Source organism: Ambystoma mexicanum, chromosome 12, assembly GCF_040938575.1.
Source record: "Ambystoma mexicanum isolate Mex_15411 chromosome 12, UKY_AmexF1_1, whole genome shotgun sequence".
Classification (NCBI taxonomy): domain Eukaryota; kingdom Metazoa; phylum Chordata; class Amphibia; order Caudata; family Ambystomatidae; genus Ambystoma; species Ambystoma mexicanum.
Window position 1 is genome coordinate 1,044,026,677 of NC_090936.1, and position 20,331 is coordinate 1,044,047,007.

Genomic DNA, 20,331 nt, shown 5'->3' on the forward strand with positions numbered 1-20,331 from the left:
CATACATTTGTATATATAAAACCAATTTGGCAACTGATACACTGTGTGTTCCTAATGTTTCACAGACATTTCCAAATATTGTTATCGTATGTTAATGACCCAGTCCTTAGTGTCAGGTGTCGTATCTAATCTGAATTTTATTTTCAGATTATTCCTATATTCGTCGACACGTGTTTCGGTCCACAAGCAGAGATAAGTGCCTCTCTTCTTTACAAAGACCTTCTTCAGGACGTAGGGTAGGATATAGTTGGTCCGCCCTTATGGAATGGTATAGGCCAATTTAAAATTTAAAAAATACATAAAAAATTCATCAGGATATGTTGTCATCCCTATTTTTTGTTAACGGTGACTAAAATTGTCACATGTGTACTGGCTTAATAAACACATACAACCTACTCACCCCCATTTTTAGCTCAAGGGAAGGCGGGTAGGTAAGCGGAATCGGAGCCTGTGGATATACAGGGAAAATTGGTTCTCTGTCTTCATATACAATCATAAAACATAACTCACCTATCTAAAAGTCACTCAATATGTAAGAAACACTTACATTCTCCAGTTCATAGAGACATGCAGTATTCTTCATAGGCACCACTCATGTGTAGGTTCCACGGCCACAGGCTCCACAATCTAAGGGAACAACAATAGTATATAAGTATATCTCACTGCTATTGCCTTGCCGGATTTCCTGGAACATGCACCTGCTTTCTACACAAAGGCTTACCCTCAGCACATTCCGTGTCCGGGTAGACAAACAATGATGTACCGTCTGGTGTAATCCAGCCACTCAAGTCATGGGATGCCTAGAAAAACATATGCGGGAGTCAGCCCCAACAGATATGGACTTCCCCATAGGTATGTGTACCATCAGTCTCATTTCAAAGGCAGAATTGCCATAATAACCACAATACTGCTTTATTTAAGTAAATGCGCCCACTCGGGCCTCTCTGTTTACATGTGCCAATGTTATGACACATGCGCATGCTTCCAAAAGCTACCGCGCATTTAAAAACAAATATCCAATTGTCCACATTTGGACCAAAAGAGCTCATGTCTATACCCCACGTTTGTCCCCTGTTTTTATGTCTCCAGTGCTCGTGCCGCAACATATGTGAAGTGTGCACACACCAAAAAGCAGATTAACAAAGACACTACGTGCGCGTGCTAATGAAAGCTACCGCGTGTTACCAAACGTATCTACTAAGCCGGTATTCCACCATCCACGCACAAACCATTTGGATTAACATATATGCCCCCTCTATATGTGCAGAACTCCTGCTGCACAGTGTACGCGGTGCCAACAACCGATGGACAAGTATTAGACACTCACCAGAGTTTAGTCACCACACCTCGCCGTACAAGCAGATCCTCTCGCAACGTTGGCAATAGAGAAAGGACTGCATTATAAGCCAAGTAAATCTAGCTAGACACAAACAGTTGACTAGCGAGACACAAACAGTGGGCTAGTGAGACAATCACCCTCAGTGGGGACAAGGCAAGAAAAGGGAAAAAGGACCAAACCGTGTCCTAGTTGCATAGCTCTCAACTCACCCACTTTTGGCAGGTGTCACCCGCAAAAAGCATCCAGACACCTGCCCACCTGCCAGCTCATCTGTTTCACCCACCTGGGAGCCACAGACTCTGGTGCATACCTCACATGGGCTCAGTCTTACTAAACGAGCAAGCGCAGCGGGGTGTGGGTACAGAAGAAAGTCAAACAGACATGAAGGGAACAGCCACAGAGACTCAAGTCTACCGAGTCAGCACTGATAAGCTTCAACTTTCGATGTTGTGTTTATTTAGCCTCATGTTAGACAGTATGTTTTAGTTTATAAATATAATACGAGATTAATTTGTAACAAAAATGTCACTCTCCTTACAATCAGCTGTCTCACTTGCCAAGCCCCCTATATTCCCATTCACTTCAATGGGCTCTCACCCCACCCCAAAAAAATCAGGTGTTTCACCCGCCTTGGTGTCAAAAAAGGTTGAGAGCCATGTAGTTGTATTGAGTACAACATAACGGTATATATTACACTTACACAAATCTGTCCCCAAATGAGGCAGGAGTGTAAATAATAAGATTCGACCCTATACCCTCACACCTGTATTAAACTGTGGGCATGCACACTTACTTTTTACATTTTCTACAGGAGAGCACTAGTACTGGACATATTTGTAGAGTATTATTTTATGTGGAACTAATATGGTATGTCAACTTAGCTGGACTGCCCCGGCTCTAGGGGCTCGGTCATTACCACTTTCATTCCATAATGTTCATGCCAGATCTCGAGTTTATATTCAGTGTACCGGTTATGTAGTGCATAACATTATCCACTATATACATCAATTGGTCAATGTTCACAAAATGTGTCACACAACATGGCATATAACATAATATATTCATTTTCCATTCCTTATGATGTTAGCTGATGCTGTGGCATTTACATCAATCCGGCAATTTCTAAATATAATATTGGCAAACATGACAGTTAAATTAGTTCCACTGTTATTTTCAATTCTACTCATCTGTGAGTAACCCAGCTCCCCCATAGAACGGGCAAAAAAATGGCATTCATCAATTCACACCTGTCTACAGTAAGACATTGTTTATTTTCTGGTTACATTTTCAACAAGACCTTGTATGTTCAGAGCCTTATGTCTTATGCATTTATTCAATTTTTTGTAATGAGGGCATTCCATTCCACCGAGACGTTCAGCCCTTTCCGGACCGTATCTAGAGTTTGGATCCATCGTTGTTCGATTCGATGCAGTAATGTGCCCATGTCACCACCTCTCATACTGTTTTTTATATGTTGGAGAACTAACCATCTTAAGTCAGTATCTTTGTGTTGTAACCTCACAAAGTGCTCGACAAGCCGTTTATCTGTTATCTTATTTCTTATGCAACTCCTGTGTTCCGATATTTGTTGCCTAACTTCCCTTGTAGTTTTTCCAACATAGAGCAGTTGGCATGGGCAACTAAATACATTAATTACATTTTTTGTCAAGCAATTTGTATGGTGTCACATTTTCCACACTCTGTTCCCATATTTAAATTCATGTTTCATCTCGGTGAGTGGACACGCCACACATTTGCCACATTTATAGTGACCCAAAATAGGAGGCAGGCCCCACTGGTTGTTAATAGTTTGGTCTTTAGTAGGGTCTTTATACGTGTGGACTAATCTTTGTCTAAGATTTTGATTTCTTTTAAATGCAAACATCGGTTTCTGGGTTAGTGTGCCAGGTTGTTTCACAAGATTCCAGTGTTTGTTAATGATTCTCTTAACATCTCCACTTATTGGGTTACATGTAGTGACACACACTAAACGTTCACTCTTAGGTTTCTCTCAAGTGGTTAAACAAATGTCACGATTTGTATATTCAGCTCTTTTCATATGATCTTTCACTATTCTCCTCGGGTAGCCCCTGTTGATCAGTCTCTCCTTCAACTGTTCGGCATGGATTTTAAATTCCTCTTTTTCTGTACAGTTCCTCCTGATACGTAGGAACTGTCCATACGGCAGATTCTGTCTTAAACTTAAGAGTGGAAACTTTTAAAATGGAGGAGAGAATTGTTGTCCGTTGGTTTTTTGAAAAGGGGCGTACTAAGGCAGGTCCCACTTTTTTTAATCACCAAATCCAAGAAACGAACCTGTCGATGGCTATACTCCATTGTAAATTTTATATTTGGATCACACCGGTTTATCCACTCATGGAATTCCTCTAGCGATGTCACTGACCCCCTCCAGATCAAGAAAACATCGTCAATATACCGACGCCCAAGAAGAAGATAAGATTTTAGCGTCGGGTGAGTCATAAGAATATTCTCAGCCCCAAGAATGTATTTATTCTCATGATCTGCCATGTAAAGATTTGCAACATCGGGGGAAAAAGTAGCCCCCATGCTGACACCCTTCTCCTGTTTGTAAAGCTGTCTCTTAAACAGGAAGACATTTTTGGTCATTAGTAACCTAATACATTCCTGAATGAATTTAGTAGGGGGTTGGTGAGGTCTTGTTCTAGTGTTGCGATATATACCTAATACTCGAAGACATTCCATTTGAGGGATCGCCGGAGACAGGGACTTGACATCCATTGTTACTAGGATATCGTTTTCCTCTATTCTTATATTACTGGTGATCATGTGTGTTGAGTCTCTCACATATGATGGCACCTGTACAACTAGTGGTTTAAGAAAAAACTCTGGGTACATAGACAGGGGTTCGAGTAGGGAGTCAATCGCAGACACAATGGGTCTGCCCGGTGGATTTGTTTGGTTCTTGTGGATTTTAGGCAATATATAAAATGCTGCCTTTTTGGGTCCCAGTTTGTTAAAAAAAACGTCCTTCTTCTGCACTAATCCACTTTTCCTGTATTGCATGATTAGTCCGGCTTTTTATCTCATCGTGGATGCCTGCTTCGCCCTCGATGCCAGCCAAGCCCTCAACATCGGCGTCACCTTCGACGTCGGCTGCGCCATCGACACCAGCTGCGCCATCAACGCCAGCAGATCCATCGACACCAGAAGAGCCATTGACGCCAGATGTATCGTTGATGCCGAGAGCGTCCCATCTAAACATATGGCACCATCGAAGTCAAAAAAGGTTTTGATGACTCCTCAAGTGTCAAATCCACAGTTTATCAAACCCTTGATGCCTATACCTGAAAAAATGTATGTTCCTTTACCAAGGAAAGAATATTTTGAGTCTCTCACCTCAATAGATGAGGAGAATGAACCTTCAGACAATGATTCACCCTTTGATCTCCAATTTGGTACACCAAATGTGCCTGAAAGCTTTATTTCTGAAGAATCAAGGTTGAAAGACTATGATAATTTACAGACGGCCAGTGGGGTAGACACCTCACCATAGCTAGATTTTGCAAGACCAGAGGCTGGGGAGCACAGTGATGCTTCATAAAGGCTGCTAATGTCGAAGGTGATGGACTATATGGGGTGCAGTAGTCCTGCTTTACCATTTGAGCAGAATGATCTGACCGATATCCTGGATAAGGGTCCACAGATGGATCCTATACTGCCTTTTCATATTGCTCTCCAACAGAGGGTGGACACAAATTGGGAGACGCCAGAAACTAGTCCGGCAGTGAACAAATAACAGTTACTCACCATAGTGACTATCTCACTCCTAGTCCATATTCCCCTTTCCTCCATACTTATAGGACATTCTGTCCTTCGGGACGGGACCGGAGCACTTTTGTAAAAAAGTATTTTAAAAAATTGTTTTTGTCCTTCTTTTATTTTTACACGGGGCCACTGCACGTGGCCGTAACCCAGCCCTCTTGAGCTACGTCCTGCGCATCGCCCTTCAGTCCTTTTCTATCGCCAGGTCTAAGACCATTTAAGCAATAATAGAGAATACTTTTTAGAGGGGACGACAGGCGGGCATATGGAGGAAATGGGACTATGGAATAGGAGTAAGATAGTCACTATGGTGAGTAACTTTGTTATACTACTACGTCTCATCCCCTTTCCTCAATACTTGTGGGAGATTCCCAAGCACACACCACTGGATGGAAAAAACCCTTACTGGAATAAATTCTTCAGAACAGCCTGGCCGAACTGGGCGTCAACCCTGGAACTCAGGTCTAAGCAGTAATGCATGCAAAAAGCTGATGGGGAAGCCTACGTAGCTGCCTTGGTGATGGTTTCTGAAGGGACATACCTTTGGAAGGCAACAGCAGCCGCTTTGCCACGTACAAAATGAGCATGGATGTCCTTCGGTGGTTGAAGGTCCTGAGTGCTATAAGCTTAGGAAATAAATGAGGCAATCCATCAGGAGATAGATGCCTTTTAAGCTGGTTTCTCTTTCGGATCTCCGAATGTGACAAAGAGTTGTGAGGAGCTCCTGAGTTCACTCGTCCTATCGAGGTAAAACTTCAGGGCTCACCTGACGTCCAAGTTATGTAAAACTCTCTCGGCATCAGATGCTGGGTTAGGAAAAAAGACAGGTAAGGAGATCGTTTGGTTCAAATGAAAATCGGTAACCACCTTAGGCAGGAAGGAAGGATGAGTGCGAAGCAAAACCTTATCCCTGTGGAAAGTGAGGAACGGATGTTCCACGGAAAGAGCTTGGAGCTCACTAACTCGCCTTGCTGATGTTACTGTGTTAGGGAGAATTCTCTGTTTAGGCTGAATTTCCTAACCTAGTGAGTCCCCCAGCAGCTTTGCTGGATTTCTGGAGTTTGTTTTTTTCCATCCTGCCAAGAGTGAGACTCTTTTTCTCCCACTCTTGGACATGAATGTGGTTAATTCCTTTAAATGTCAATGTGTTCTATGGGCTATGGGGTCTTTTACTCCATAGGGTCTCATATGTTTTCTATGTGTGTTACACCGCACCCTCCGTGCCGTAACACTGGGGCATCCTAGAGGATCCCCACCATAGACCCCATACCCTGGGACTGACTACTGTCTCCCAGGGCATGTAAAGTCACCATTGGCTTTACTAGACCTAAATTTACTAACAGAACTAGTACAAACCATCCTATTGTGGACGTACTAGTAGGGGTAATTCGATTACCCCTGGGTCTGTTATTCGAGGGGCACTGTCCCGTCCCCCCTCGTCAAGTTTTGGCCGGTGGCAGTGGAAACTACTTGTTATATTCGACCCCGAATATAACTGTATGGGATTCTTCCCATTGTTGGAGGTTAATACTTTTTCTCGTTAATCTCTAACATACCACCAGTTTATTTATCTTAAATAAATTTATCGGTTGGTATTTTCTGCCAGAACTCGGTTTTTAAAATGGCGTCTGTGTTCGTCTCTGTGACTCCTAAACCAAAGGTTGAGCCCTTTGTTTCACTTTTGGCGGGCTTCTGCACAGAGGCCCTCCAAAGTGGTGCCATTCTGTCTGGGTACCACAGGGGGTGTGGGAGGGGGTTTAGGCACCCTGGACTGAGTTGCCTTGCCAACTCAAGTCGCACTGTGGTGTGATTGGCCCAAGTGGTGAGCCACCCCGCTCACCACTTAGCGTGTTTTGATTGACAGCTAGGCTGAATGAATGGGGGTTTTCTGCATAAAAGCAGGGCTTTTGGGACTGGATCTTGAGAAGTCGCCACAGGACCTAAGAATCCGACGAGGGTAAAGCTGAGCCAACCTGCAACAACGACACCTCCGGTGGAGCCCTGCTGAACCGACTCACCACTTCCCAACGACAGAGGAGATCTCCCAGCTGGAGAGTCTTCTTCCTCTGACTGGTGGGAACAACCAGTCCCCTTCGCTTTTTCTTCGCTTCCAGGGTGTAGTGGTCGAATTGCCTGTGCTGAGCACCCCGGCAACCGAATAGCCACTAACCCGTACCACGACCAAAAGGTGGTGCCTTGTGACGGAGCACTCCGCGGCTGGTCTATTCCCTGGTGGTGCAACGATCTTCAACTTTCCTTCGACGACGAGAGCATCTCTTCTCTTGGCAAAGCGCCGACTTGCATCCACCACCAGGAACAACTGCCCCCGCCGGAGCTGTCTCTCCACATACAAGGTACCGTGTCCGCCTGGCTTCCCTTGTGACGGTTAGCGTGAGGTGTCTTAATCCTCGCCTCTCCATTGGGTCGCCTCCAAGCCTTGGTAACTTTCTGTTCTGAACTGGTCCAATCTTTTTGTGACAATTTGCGACAAAGACTCGAAGTGCATTTCCACTGTGATACTTTTTGGGACATATCGCCTTGCCTCTTTCCGAGTGGGCCTGGCCTCTGAACTTTGCGATCTACAGTAGACCCTGCCTTACTTGCCTTGCATTTGTTCGTAAAAGTGTTGGTACCGAGTTGATTTCATCCTCCCTTTTCTCTCCCGTCCTAACGAATACTAGAGTGCCATCTAGGTTAAAGCATTCACCTCTGTCTGCAAATAAGTGGTGCCGTTGAACCTAGACTTGTCGAACTATTGTTAGGGGGATTGATTTACTTATATCAATTGTGATTGAAGTTGTTTGCCGTATTAGTGCCAGTGTGTTTTTCATAGATGTGTTTTTATAAATAAATAACTATATATCTTTACACCGAAGCTCTGTTCCGTGCTTGCTTGTTCTACTGTGTAAATTGCCCTATCTTCTATACTCCACATACTGCCTAACTCTTCTTGAGGGAAGTCTGACTGTTCAGCCACAGCTACCAAGTGAATCTGTGTGGTACAGACTGCTACCAAGTGGGTTTACTGCCAAACACCTGTAGTCCTAATTCTTTTGCAGTTGTCCCAGAGGGAACTGCACAGGTTTCCGCCTAACATACTGCGATCAGAAAGGCAATTTTCCAAGAATGGTATTTAAGATCGGTAGGGCTTATGGCATAACGCAGTGATGACCACATTCAAATCCCATTTGGGATGAGCGGTGCGCACTGGCGGGAAGAGATGAAGAAGACCCCCAAAATGTCTTTTAATGACTGGATTGGTCAGTCAGAAAGAACAGCTATCCATGGAAAGATAGGCCGCAATAGCAGAAAGGTAAGTCCTGCATGACAGAACATGAATGCCAGAAGCTGCTAGGTTAGACACAAAGGAGAGAACAGTGTCGACTGAAGCTTTCCTGCGATCGAGCTGTTTAGCTAAACACCAATGGCAAAAACAGAGCCATTGGCTCTTGTACTGAGCCCTCATAGAAGACTTCTTGGCCGCTTGGATAATGCGCATATTATCTTCAGACAGATTAAACTGTGCTAAAGATCTGAATTCAGGCACAAGGCCGCCAAGCTGAATGATTGTGGGGAGGGGTGCCACATCTGATGATTGTTCTGGTGAAGAAGGTTGGGAATCTGCGGCAATCTGATCAGGGGAAATACTGACAGATGCTGTAGTTCCGAAAACCAAAACCTGGCTGGCCACCAGGGAGCCATTTGATTTGATAGGTTATTTATAACACGCTTAATACCCAAAGGTTTCTATGTGCAGACCTGGGGATCGAACCAGTGTTGTTCCACGTCATCTTGCTTCCAAGGTGAGCATGTTGCCCCTGACCTATCCTCCTGAGCCATGAATAGGAGAGTGCAGTTCGATGTGCTCCTGAGCTTGCAGAGCAACCAGTGAATCAGAGGCAATGGAGGAAAAGCATAAGCTTTCATATTGTCCCATGGTATCTCGTGGGCGTCACCCAGGGAGGATGCTCCGAGCCCGTTCCTGGATGCATAAAGAGGTAATTTCCTGTTCGAAGAAGTTGCAAAAAGGTCCACCTCTGGGGTGCCCCATTGGTGGAAAATGTTGAAGAGGACTTCGCTGTTCATTTCCCACTCGTTATTGGCTGCCGACTGGCGAATGAGTGAATCTGCTGCCACATTTATGTGACCTGGGATATGCACTGCCTGGAGCCAAACATTGTGCTGGATGGCCCAGTTCCAAATCTGTATAGCCAGATCCACAAGAAGAGGGGACTTTGTGCCGCCCTCCTTGTTGATGTAAGACATTGCATCAGAATTGTCCGTGCGGACACAGACTATGCTGTTGCTCATAGTCGGTTGAAAAGCTTTGAGCGCTAAGAACACCGCCAGGAGTTCCAGGTAATTGATATGAAACTGCCTCTCTTGAGGCGTCCACACATCGAAAACCTTGAGGTGATGTAGCATCGCTACCCACCCCAGAAGGGAGGAGTCTGTAGTGACCGTTACTTGTGGTCAGGGCTCCTGGAAGGAGGTTCCCACTGAAAGGTTGTTGGCCGACGACCACCATTGCAGATCCGCCGTCATGCAAGATGGAACTGGTATCATCTTGGAATCCGGATTCGAAGCCTGGGACCAGCAGCTCCGAAGAGCTAGCTGAGTGCGCCTCATTTTCAGGTGTGCAAGAGGTAGGGCCAACACGCAAGAAGCCATGAGACCTAGAAGTCTCTGGAACCACTAAGCCGTCATGTGAGAAGACTGGAGGAAGATTTGGCACGTGGTCAACAGGTCTGCAATCCTGTCCAACATTAGGAACACTTTGGTACTGACAGTATCCCAACGGAAACCCAGAAAGATCAGGTCTTGAGAGACCATCATGGATGATTTCCGCCAGTTCACTGACAGCCAAAGATGGAACAGGAGGTGAAGGAGTGACTGGAGATTGGTCGTAGCTGTCTGTGGGCAATGACTGCGCAGGAGCCAATCATCCAAGTATATACATGAACCCCCTGCAGTCTGCGGAATGGAGCGATTACCAACATCATCTTCGTAAAGACACGCAGTGCCGAGCTGAGACCAAAAGGGAGTACTCGAAACTGGAACTGTTCCGCTTCCACGGAGAACCGCAGATATTTCCGATGCGGGCTCCAAATCAGGATGTGCATGTATGCATCTTGGAGGTCGCCCACACTGAGCCAATCGCCCTTCCGAAGAGAGGACTTTATTTGGCAGGGTTTGATCATCTTGAATTTGTCTCGGAGAAAAGATAGATTGAACTGGCAAAGATCGAAGATAAAGCGCAGGCCCGCCTGGTTGGGTTTGGGCACTGTGAACAGACGGGAGTAGTAGCCCTCCCCTTGCTCCCTTAGGGGGGAACAGGCTCTACCGCTCTTTGGTCTAGAGGTTTCTGTATCTCAGCCTTGAGGGAAGGCGACCCAGTCTGCTGGAAGGGAGGATTGAAGGGTGGGGAGGGAGTGAGGTCTCAAGCAGAAGCCCGCCCGAGTGATGGACAAAACCCACCAGTCTTCAGTGATGGTCTGCTACGCCTCCAGATGAGACGAGATTCGTCCTCCCACCGGAGACTCGTGCGACTGACAAAAAATATAATTTGGAAGATTTGTCGGCAGGGAGACTATCTGACCCTGGAGCAGAGGCAGAGGGTTGAGAGAAAAACTGGCCACCTTGCTGTTTTTTCTTACGGTGGGGCCCGCCAACTAGAACTTCAGATCGGCACGCACGACTATCCTAAAACCCCCTGAACCCAGAGAAGGACCTAGTTTGGGACCCTGACCTCTGCGTATAAGGGGCCTTAGCTGGAGCTTTGGCTAGGACCGATAAAGACTTGGCGGCTTGAGTACTTGCCTTAATCTTTGTGAGTTCTTCATCTGTGGAAGAATGGAACACCCCGACCATAAGGCCTCAAGCTGAGGTATCTACGTGGTGAGCAGCAACCTCCAGTAGATCCTGTGACAACACTCTGGCGTCCGACAAACCAGCTTTGAAGTCGTCTAGCCTAGCCGCAGGAATACACTCCTGGAAATTGGCTAACACCCTCCATAGCTTAACGTTGGCTGCTGCCAGGATGAGCTTGGTGTTAGCCTGACGAAGTTGGGGCGCTGAATTGGAAAAGACTTTCTTGCCAATGGCATAGAGAAGTTTGTCCTCTTTGGAGAGGATTTGGGCTGCCACAGTGGAGGATGTGGAGGCCGGCTTGGACTGGAGGGTGGCTACTACCACCACAGTTGACGATGGGAGCGGACAAACCGACAAGGCTACATCTTCCGAGGTATGAAGTTTGTATTGAGCATCAATCGTCTTGTTGAGATGCTGCCCGGTGTGGGTTTTTTTCCCAGACCTTACGGGCCATCAGCCAAGGCATCTTCTGGAGGAACAGGCCTGTGCGCTCTTGAGGTGATAGAGTGAAGGCTTCAGGAAGCACCCCCTCCTGCGGAGCAGGGGGCTCGGGTACTGGAATATCAAGCAAAGCCATCATATTCAGCACACAGTCATGAAATGCTCTAATAGTGCGGGGCTGTTCATCTCTGTCCTGATACGCTTTGGCCTTGTCCAGTGAAGGGGGTACAGAAGACTGATCCACTGTGTTAGGCAGTAACCTGTGCAGTTCCCTTAGGGACCACTGCAAAAGATTTAAGACTACAGGTGTTGGCAGTAAACCCACTTGGTAGCAGTCTGTACCACCCAGATTTACCTGGTAGCTGTGGCTGAGCAGTCAGACTTCCCTCAAGAAGAGTTAGGCAGTATGCAAAGTATACTCAATAGGCACTCAGATACAATAATACAAGCAAACACTGACCAGAGCTTTGGTATCAAAGTATATCATTATTTATTTATAAACACACAGTTGAAACACTCCAGCACTCTTATTGTAAAATATCCTACACACAGCTACTATTATGATATATGCACCCCTTTTTCCCTATTAGAAAAATCACAGTAAAATACAACTTATTTTCATACAGAGGTGAGCGCTTAACTAGACTGCACTCTAATAAGTTTGTGAAAAAGGGAGGTAAAAAAAGAGAGAATATGAAGAGGTACACCACTCTACGATTCAAGAACACTGTTAGCAAGGCAGAGAGCGAAAAGTCACTGGTGAGCCAAAGTCCAAAGGCTGGGCCCACTCTTAGAGAGAGCAGAGCACAAATGCGCCCAAGATCACACAGTTACACTAGTCTTAGAAAGTCTTGCAGAGGGTTCAGAAAAGAGTTTAGAGAGGCTTAGAAAAGTTCAGCGAGGGTGTCCCAGGCTAACCCAGGTTCGAAAGTCGGGGGCTAAATCTACCCCGTACAGTCGGTAGCAAGGGAAGCCAGGCGGGACCCGGTACCTTAAGTGGGAAGGATCCTCCAGCGGTGGCAGTTGTTCCTGGTAGTGGGTGCAAGTTGCGTCGCCGTCCAGGGGAAGAGAAGATCTCGACTTGGAGGAAAGATGAAGGTCGTTGCACTACCAGGGCAGAAACCAGCCGTGGAGTTTTCCGGTTAAAGGTGGTACCTTTGTCTCGCGGTCGTGGTAAAACATGGTGTCCCGGTTGCCAGGGTGCTTGGCACGGGCAAGGCGGCCACGAGATACGTCGGGAAAGCGAAAAGATGGTGAAGGAACAAGTTACTTACCTGTAACTGTTGTTCTCCAGCATGGGTCTGGCATGGATTCACATGCTCATGAATATTCCCCGTCGTCAGGCTGGGAATCCTCGGTAAAGAAAAAAACAGGATCAGTTTCGTTTCTGATCTGTCTTTCGTAGTAATAACCAATCACTGATCTCTGCGTCATACTGACCACAGCCCTCTACCTAAGCCCCGCCTCTGGCAGCCATCTTCAGATTTGGAAGAACGTGAAGTGGCAGTATGACCAAGTGAAGAGCCGCAGAGGGGTAGGCGGGAGGGTTTGCATGTGAATCCATGCCAGACCCATGCTGGAGAACAACAGTTACAGGTAAGTAACTTGTTCCTTCTCCAGCATGGGGTCTGGCATGGATTTACATGCTCATGAATAAAGAATACATAGCAGTACACACATGCACAACCACGGGAGGTGGCAAAGGCTCAACATTAAGCATTACATCAAACTCAACATTAAGCATCTTACCTTCTCACCAGGCTCACCTCAGGCGAACAGGTTGCGCAGCACTGCTTGGCCGACCCTGGACTCCTCCCTGGAATCCCGATCGACGCAGTAGAATTTCGTGAAGGTGTGCGTCGATCTCCACGTAGCAGCCCTGCATATGTCCAGCAGGGGCACACCAGAAAGGAACGCCGTGGTAGCTGCGATCGCTCTGGTGGAATGGGCTCTCGGACGGCCAGGCAGCGGTCGGTTTGCCAACCGATGACAGAACATGATACAGCCGGAGAGCCATCTGGAAATGGAAGCCTTCGAGAGAGCCTTCCCCTGATTGACAGGTCCAAAATTCACAAAGAGTTGTGACGTCTTCCGAAAACACTTAGTGCGGTCCACGTAGAACTTCAGCGCTCTAGCCACATCCATCGAGTGCAAAGTCCTCTCAGCCGGCGACGAAGGCGACGGGAAGAACACAGGCAACACCAAGGGTTCGTTGAGGTGGAAGTCCGACGGCACCTTGGGCATGAAGGAGGGGTGCGTCCTGAGCACTACCCTCGTGTCGTGAAAAGTCAAGTACGGGGCCTTGCAGGAAAGGGCCTGGATCTCTCCCACCCGTTGTGCGGAGGTGATGGCCACAAGAAACGCTGTTTTCCACGACAGAAACTTCAACGGGGCCGAGTGCAGAGGCTCGAACGGAGGTCCCATGAGCTTGGTCAGCACCACGTTGAGCTCCCACGCCGGGGCCGGAGCCTTCACCGGCGGGAACGATCTGAACAGTCCCTTCATGAACTCTTTCACCAGACGATGAGACCACAAGGACGTCCGCCCCGTGGTTCTGGTGTATCGGGAGATCGCAGCAAGATGAATCTTGATGGACGCGTGTGCCAGTCCAGCTTTGGCCAGCGTCAGCAGGTACGGCAGTACTTGGGGAGCCGTAATCCGTAGAGGGTTAATCTTCTGTGCGTGGCACCAGACAGAGAACCTCTTCCATTTGTCTCTGTAGCATTTAAGAGTCGAGGACGCCCTGGCCTTTGCAAGAACCTCTCTGCAGTCGGCCGGTATGTCATATCCTCCAAACTCTAGCGCTGCAGGAGCCAGGCCTGCAAGTTCAGCGATTTCGGGTCGTGGTGGAGGATGGCGCCTCCTTCCCTGGAGAGCAGGTCCGCGTCCACCGGCAGCTTGATTGACGGGGACGCTGACAAGTCCAGAAAGTCCGGGAACCATATCTGCCTCGGCCACGCAGGTGCGACGAGGATCATCCTGCACCGTGACCTCTTGAGCTGGTTGATAAGCCGGATTAGCAGTGGCAATGGAGGGAACGCGTAAAGGAACAGGCCCTCCCAGGGGAACGAGAAAGCATCGCCCATGCTCCTCGCCTGGGGAAACCTGCTGGCGAACCTCCGGCACTTGGAGTTCGTCGCCGTCGCGAACAGGTCGATCTGGGGTGTGCCCCACCGTCGGAAGAGGCGATCCACTAGATCCTGCCGTAGTTCCCACTCGTGGCACGAGCGCAGCTCCCTGCTGAGTGAGTCGGCGATGGTGTTTTTTATCCCTGCCAGATGAAACGGCACCAGAAACATCCTTTGGGCGACGGCCCAATGCCACAGGTCCTGCGCCTCCTTGGACAGTGCTGGGGACCTGGTTCCGCCCTGTTTCCTGATGTAAAACATGGTGGTGGTGTTGTCGGTGAAGATCCTCACCACCTTGCCCTTGAGGGACGGAAGGAAGGACCTGAGGGCCCAAAACACTGCACGGAGCTCCAGGACGTTGATATGTAGGGATTTCTCCATCGGGAGCCAAAGGCCTCTTGCGTGCAGATTTTCGGTGTGCGCTCCCCACCCTTCCAGGGAGGCATCCGTGGTCACTGTCTCCTGGTGGGCTGGGGTCTGGAAGTCCATGCCCGCCGTCAGATGCGCGCGGGTGCCCCACCACCGGATCGCTCGTCGGAAACCCTCGTCGAGTGTGATCCTTTCCTCGAAGCTGCCCGTCGTTTGGATCCAGCGCGCGTCCAGGAACTCCTGCAACGGGCGCATCCGGAGCCTGCACAGGGGAATGAGGTAGATGCAAGAAGACATCATTCCAAGGAGGGACTTGATGGACCTCACCTTGGCCGCGTCGGCCACCAACATCCGCTGTACCTTGCCCAGGATGGCTCTGGTCCTTTCCTCCGACGGGGAGGCCAGAAGGGACACTGTGTCGAGCCTCGCTCCCAGAAACAGTGCGTCTTGCGCGGGTACCAGGTGGGACACGGAGAATCCCAGGTCCGTGAGAAGTTGGACGGTCCTTGCCGTGTGCTCTATGGCGAGCTCCCTCGTCTTGGCTCGGATGAGCCAGTCGTCCAGGTAGGGGTAGACGTGGATCCCCTCTCAGCGCATCTGCACCGCCACTGGTGCAAGGCACTTGGTGAATACCCTGGGTGCCGACCGTAGTCCGAAGGGAAGGGCTCTGAACTGATAGTGACGCCCTTGGACCATGAACCTGAGAAATTTTCGGTGCCCCTTTAGGATGGGAATATGGAAGTAGGCATCCTCCAAATCCAACGACGACAGGAAGTCGCCCTCCTCCAGCTGACCCAGGACGTGCTGGAGGGTGACCATCCGGAACTTCTGTGCCTTGATGAACTTGTTCAGTCGTCGTAGGTCTAGGATGGGGCGCCATCCTCCCGTCTTCTTCTTCACGAGGAAGTATCTGGAGTAAACTCCGGAGCCCCGAAGCCTCTTTGGGATGAGTTCGATGGCGCCCTTCCTGAGCATCGCCTTTACCTCCAGGATCAGCTGGGGGACGTGAAGTTCTTTTCTGGTCACAGGGGGGATGCGCGGGCACCTTCTCTGAAACTCGAGCGCGTGGCCCCGGGCTAGGGCGTCCAGCACCCAACGGTCGGTGGAGATGGACTCCCACACGCTGACGAAGCTCGCCAGCCGGCCTCCCACCGGGGTGCTTCGGTGGGGGCCCGACCCCACGGCCGGTTCAATCCTGCTTCGACGAGGCTTTGCCGCCTTGACCTCCTTGGCGACGATGGCGGGGTCCGCCAGACTTGCCTCGTCCCCTGTAGGCCTCCTGAGACGACGAGCGGGCCGCTTGACGGTAGGTGGAGAAACCGCCGCCGGAACCTTTGGAGGCGCCCTTGCCTCCGCTGCTCCGAAAGGGCGGCCGCCGTTGCTGCAGAACCCAGAGGGCCCGGGCCGTCTCCGTGTCCGCTTTAATGGCTTGAAGGGAATCGTCCACTGTTTTCCCAAACAGGTTGTTCCCATCGAACGGCATGTCCAGGACTCTGGTCTGTACGTCTTGATGGAAGTCCGTAGCCTTGAGCCATCCACGCCGCCTAAGGCACACGCCGTTGCCCAACTGGCGAAAACCAGTGTCGGCGATGTCCGTCGCAATAGTGATGGCGTGGTCCGACGCCACCTCACCTTCCTGCAGGATCTCCAGGGCATCCGCCCTCTTGTCGTCCGGTAGGAAGTCCAGCAGGGGAGCCAGTTTGTACCATAGCTCCCTGTCGTAGCGGGCCACGATAGCCAAGGCGTTGGCCGCCTTAATCGTCGTCGCTGCAGACGAGATGACCCTGCGTCCCATAGTGTCCAATTTCTTTCCCTCGCCGTCCGACGGGGAAGTCGACGTGGAGGCCGCACCCCACCCCGCTTTCTTCCTGGTCGCCGCGGAGACGACGGAGTCCGGGGTAGGCTGTGCCCGGAGGCACAGGGGGGCCGCGTCCGGGACCCGGTACTTCTTTTCGTACCAGTCTCTTCTAGCCGGCGTCGTGGAAGGGTTCTTGAGGAGGGTGAGGCCCTCATCCCAAATGTCGTCCAGTAGAGGCACCGCGAGGACCGTCTTCCTCTTGTCCTCGCGCCGTTGATAAAGGAATCCTTCCTTTTTCTTCTCCTCAGGGCAGAGTTGAAAAAGCTCGGATGCCCTGGCGATCATGGAGTGGAACGATCCAATCTCGTCGGGCGGGGAAGCCCTGTTGGGAGGTGACGACGGCAGATCCTCGTCGTACACCTCGTCGTCCGTACCCGTCGCGGCCGTGTCAGTCCCCGTATCATCCCCTCGGGTCGTGGACGGGGAGGAGGGCTGGACGGGGCGCGACGGCTGAAAAGGAGGTGGAGGGTGAATCCTTCTTTTCTTGGGGGGAGTGGTTCCTCCGCTGGCAACGGTAGTCTCGTCCTTATCTCCGAGCATAAGGACTGTATAGCCAACAAAATGGCCGCCGAGTTGTCTTGCGGCGCTGGCAGAGGGGAATCCGACGGGCGATCAGGGGCCCCGTCGACACCCTCGACGATGTCGTCGTCACCTGCATCGGGATCCATCCCGACGGGCTGGTCTTCTTCCACGCCGAGGCTGTGGCTTAAGACCTCGATCAGCTCTTCCTCAGAGGTTGAGGCCGAATCTGCGACGACCTCCTGCCCCCCCTTTTTCTTCTCCGCCGGAGGTTTCACGGGGGTCCTGTCGATGGGCATAAAAGAGGACTCCCTCCGCGGTGGCAGGGAGACTCTGAGTCCCGAGGTCACCACAACTGGTGTAGCCTCCACAGGCTGAGCCAGGGCCGCCGCGACTGTCTCGATAGAGGCCTTGGCCGGATGGATTAAGGCTTTCACCACCTTAGGTGCGCTCACCGCCTTCTCCTTGAGGGGGGGGACACTGCCTCGTTCCCCCTCCGATGGGGCCTTCGAGCTCGACCGGGGCCTCTCCAGGAGCTGGTTGGCTCGTGGTTGATGGTGCCGGGGAGGGTGCGCCCTGCCTGGCGCCCGTAGAGCCCGACCGTTCGGCGCTCCCGGTGCCAGCGGACTCGCGGTGCTTGGCCTTGTGTTGGACCCCCGTCGCCGGGGCGTCCTCAAAGGTCTTAGAAGACCGCTCGGATTTGTTCCTCTTCTTCTCGCCGGACGGGCTCTTCCCTTCCAGCCAGTTGGCGAGACGTTGATGGCGGTCCTTCATGGTCCGCTCCGACATGTTGCCGCAAAACGCACAGTCCTTCTCCACGTGCGTCTTGTCCTCATGTAGGCAGTAAAGACAAAAGGAGTGTTCGTCTTCCTTAAAGACATTCTGCAGCTGGCATCCAGGGCAAAACCTGAACAGCTTTCCGGGCGTCGAGCTTCCCTTCTCCTGGGCCATGTTCGAGATGGGCCTGAGAAACTTCTGGAGTCCCCCAAAAGCGTAGCTCGACGAAATCTTCACCCTTGAGGGGCGTAGACGAATCCGACACGGGTCCCCGTTGATCGGATGGAGAGTCGGTGGAGCTTGAGGCTCTTTTTGACCGAAAAAACGAAGTTTTTGAGAACAAACGTGAAAAAATAGCACTAACGCTCGAGAGCAATAGCACGAGGATCCCAACACATGAACGTGCGGTAAAAATCTGAAGATGGCTGCCAGAGGCGGGGCTTAGGTAGAGGGCAGTCATTGGCTGTGGTCAGTATGACGCAGAGATCAGTGATTGGTTATTACTACGAAAGACAGATCAGAAACGAAACTGATACTGGTTTTTTCTTTACCGAGGATTCCCAGCCTGACGACGGGGAATATTCATGAGCATGTGAATCCATGCCAGACCCCATGCTGGAGAAACTGGTTATCCCCACCAGTTAAAGGGAGAAGATTCTCCAGCGGGAGATCTCCTCTGTCGTTGGGAAAAAGTGGTGAGACGGTCCAGCAGGGCTCCACCAGTAGTGGTGTCGTGGCAGGTCGGCTCAGCTTCTCCCTCGTCGAATTCTTAGGTCCTGTGGAGACTTCTGAAGTTCCAGTCCCCAAAGCCCTGCTTTTATGCAGCAAACCCCCATTCACTCAGCCTAGCTGTCACTCAAACATGCTAAGTGGTGAGCCGGCCGGCTCACAACTTGGGCCAATCAGGACGGAGTGCAACTTGAGTTGCCTAGGCAACTCAGTCCAGGGTGCCTAAATTCCCCACCACCCCTCCTAAGTACCCAAGACATAGTGGCACCACTTTGCAGGGCTTCTGTGGAGAAGCCCGCCAAAAAGTGGAACAAAGGGCTCGACTTGGGTTGGAGTCACAGAAGAGAACACAAACGCCATTTTAGAATCAAGTTTTGGCAAAAAATACCAACCGGAGAATTAATATTAATTAAATAAACCGGCTGTATGTTCGAGGCTACCGTAAATAATTAAATAAAGATAGTAGCCTAAAACAATGGGAAATCCCATAGGAAAATATTTGCGGTTGAATATAAAAAGTAGTATCCACTGCCACCAGCCAAAACTCGATCAGGGGGGACGGAGACATGCCCCTCGACTAACAGACCCCGGGGAAATTGAATTGCCCCAGCCAGTACGTCCACAATATGATGGTTTGCACTGGTTCTGTTCAGAATTTAAGACTAGTAAAGTCAATGGTGAATTTAAATGCCCTGGAAGACAGTAGTCAGTCCCAGGGTATGGAGTCTATACTGGGGGGTCACTATGACACCCCTGTGTCACTGCACTGAGGGTGCTGTGTAACACACATCACAAAAACACATGCAGCCATATGGAGTAAAAGACCCCATAGCCCATTAAACACATCTAGATTCAAAGAAACACACTCAAATCAGGCCCAAGAGTGAGGGTAAAAGAGTCTCACTCTTGGCAGGAGAAAAAATTAAACACCAAAAATCCAGCAAAGCTGCTGGAGGACTCATTAGGTTAGGAAATTCAGCCTAAACAGAGAATTCTCCCTAACACTCGCCCCCCCAGACTAAGGGACAGGAGGATTTAATCCACTCCTGGATGAACCTCATACCTCTAGTCGATGACATACATCCTAGAGAGTCCATCAGCATTTTGATGGTGACACCCTGACCTGTGCTCAATGGTGAAATCAAACCCTTGCAGGCAGATTGACCATCTCAATAGTTTGGGATTTTCTCCCTTCATTTGCATTAACCATCTCAAGGGTTGGTGGTCAGTCTGAATGACAAAAGTAGAACCATACAAGTATGGCCTAAACTTCTTCAGTGCCCACACAATAGCAAAGCATTCTCTTTCTATTGTTGCCCACCTTGTCTCAGGATCCTTCAGCTTACGGCTGATTAAGCAAATGGGGTGCTCCCTACCCTTCTCATCCAGTTGGCTTAGAACTGCACCTATACCTACATTGGAAGCATCAGTTTGTACAATGAAAGTTTGGTGGTAGTCAGGAGCTCTCAATACTGGAGCTTGGCAAAGAGCTTTCT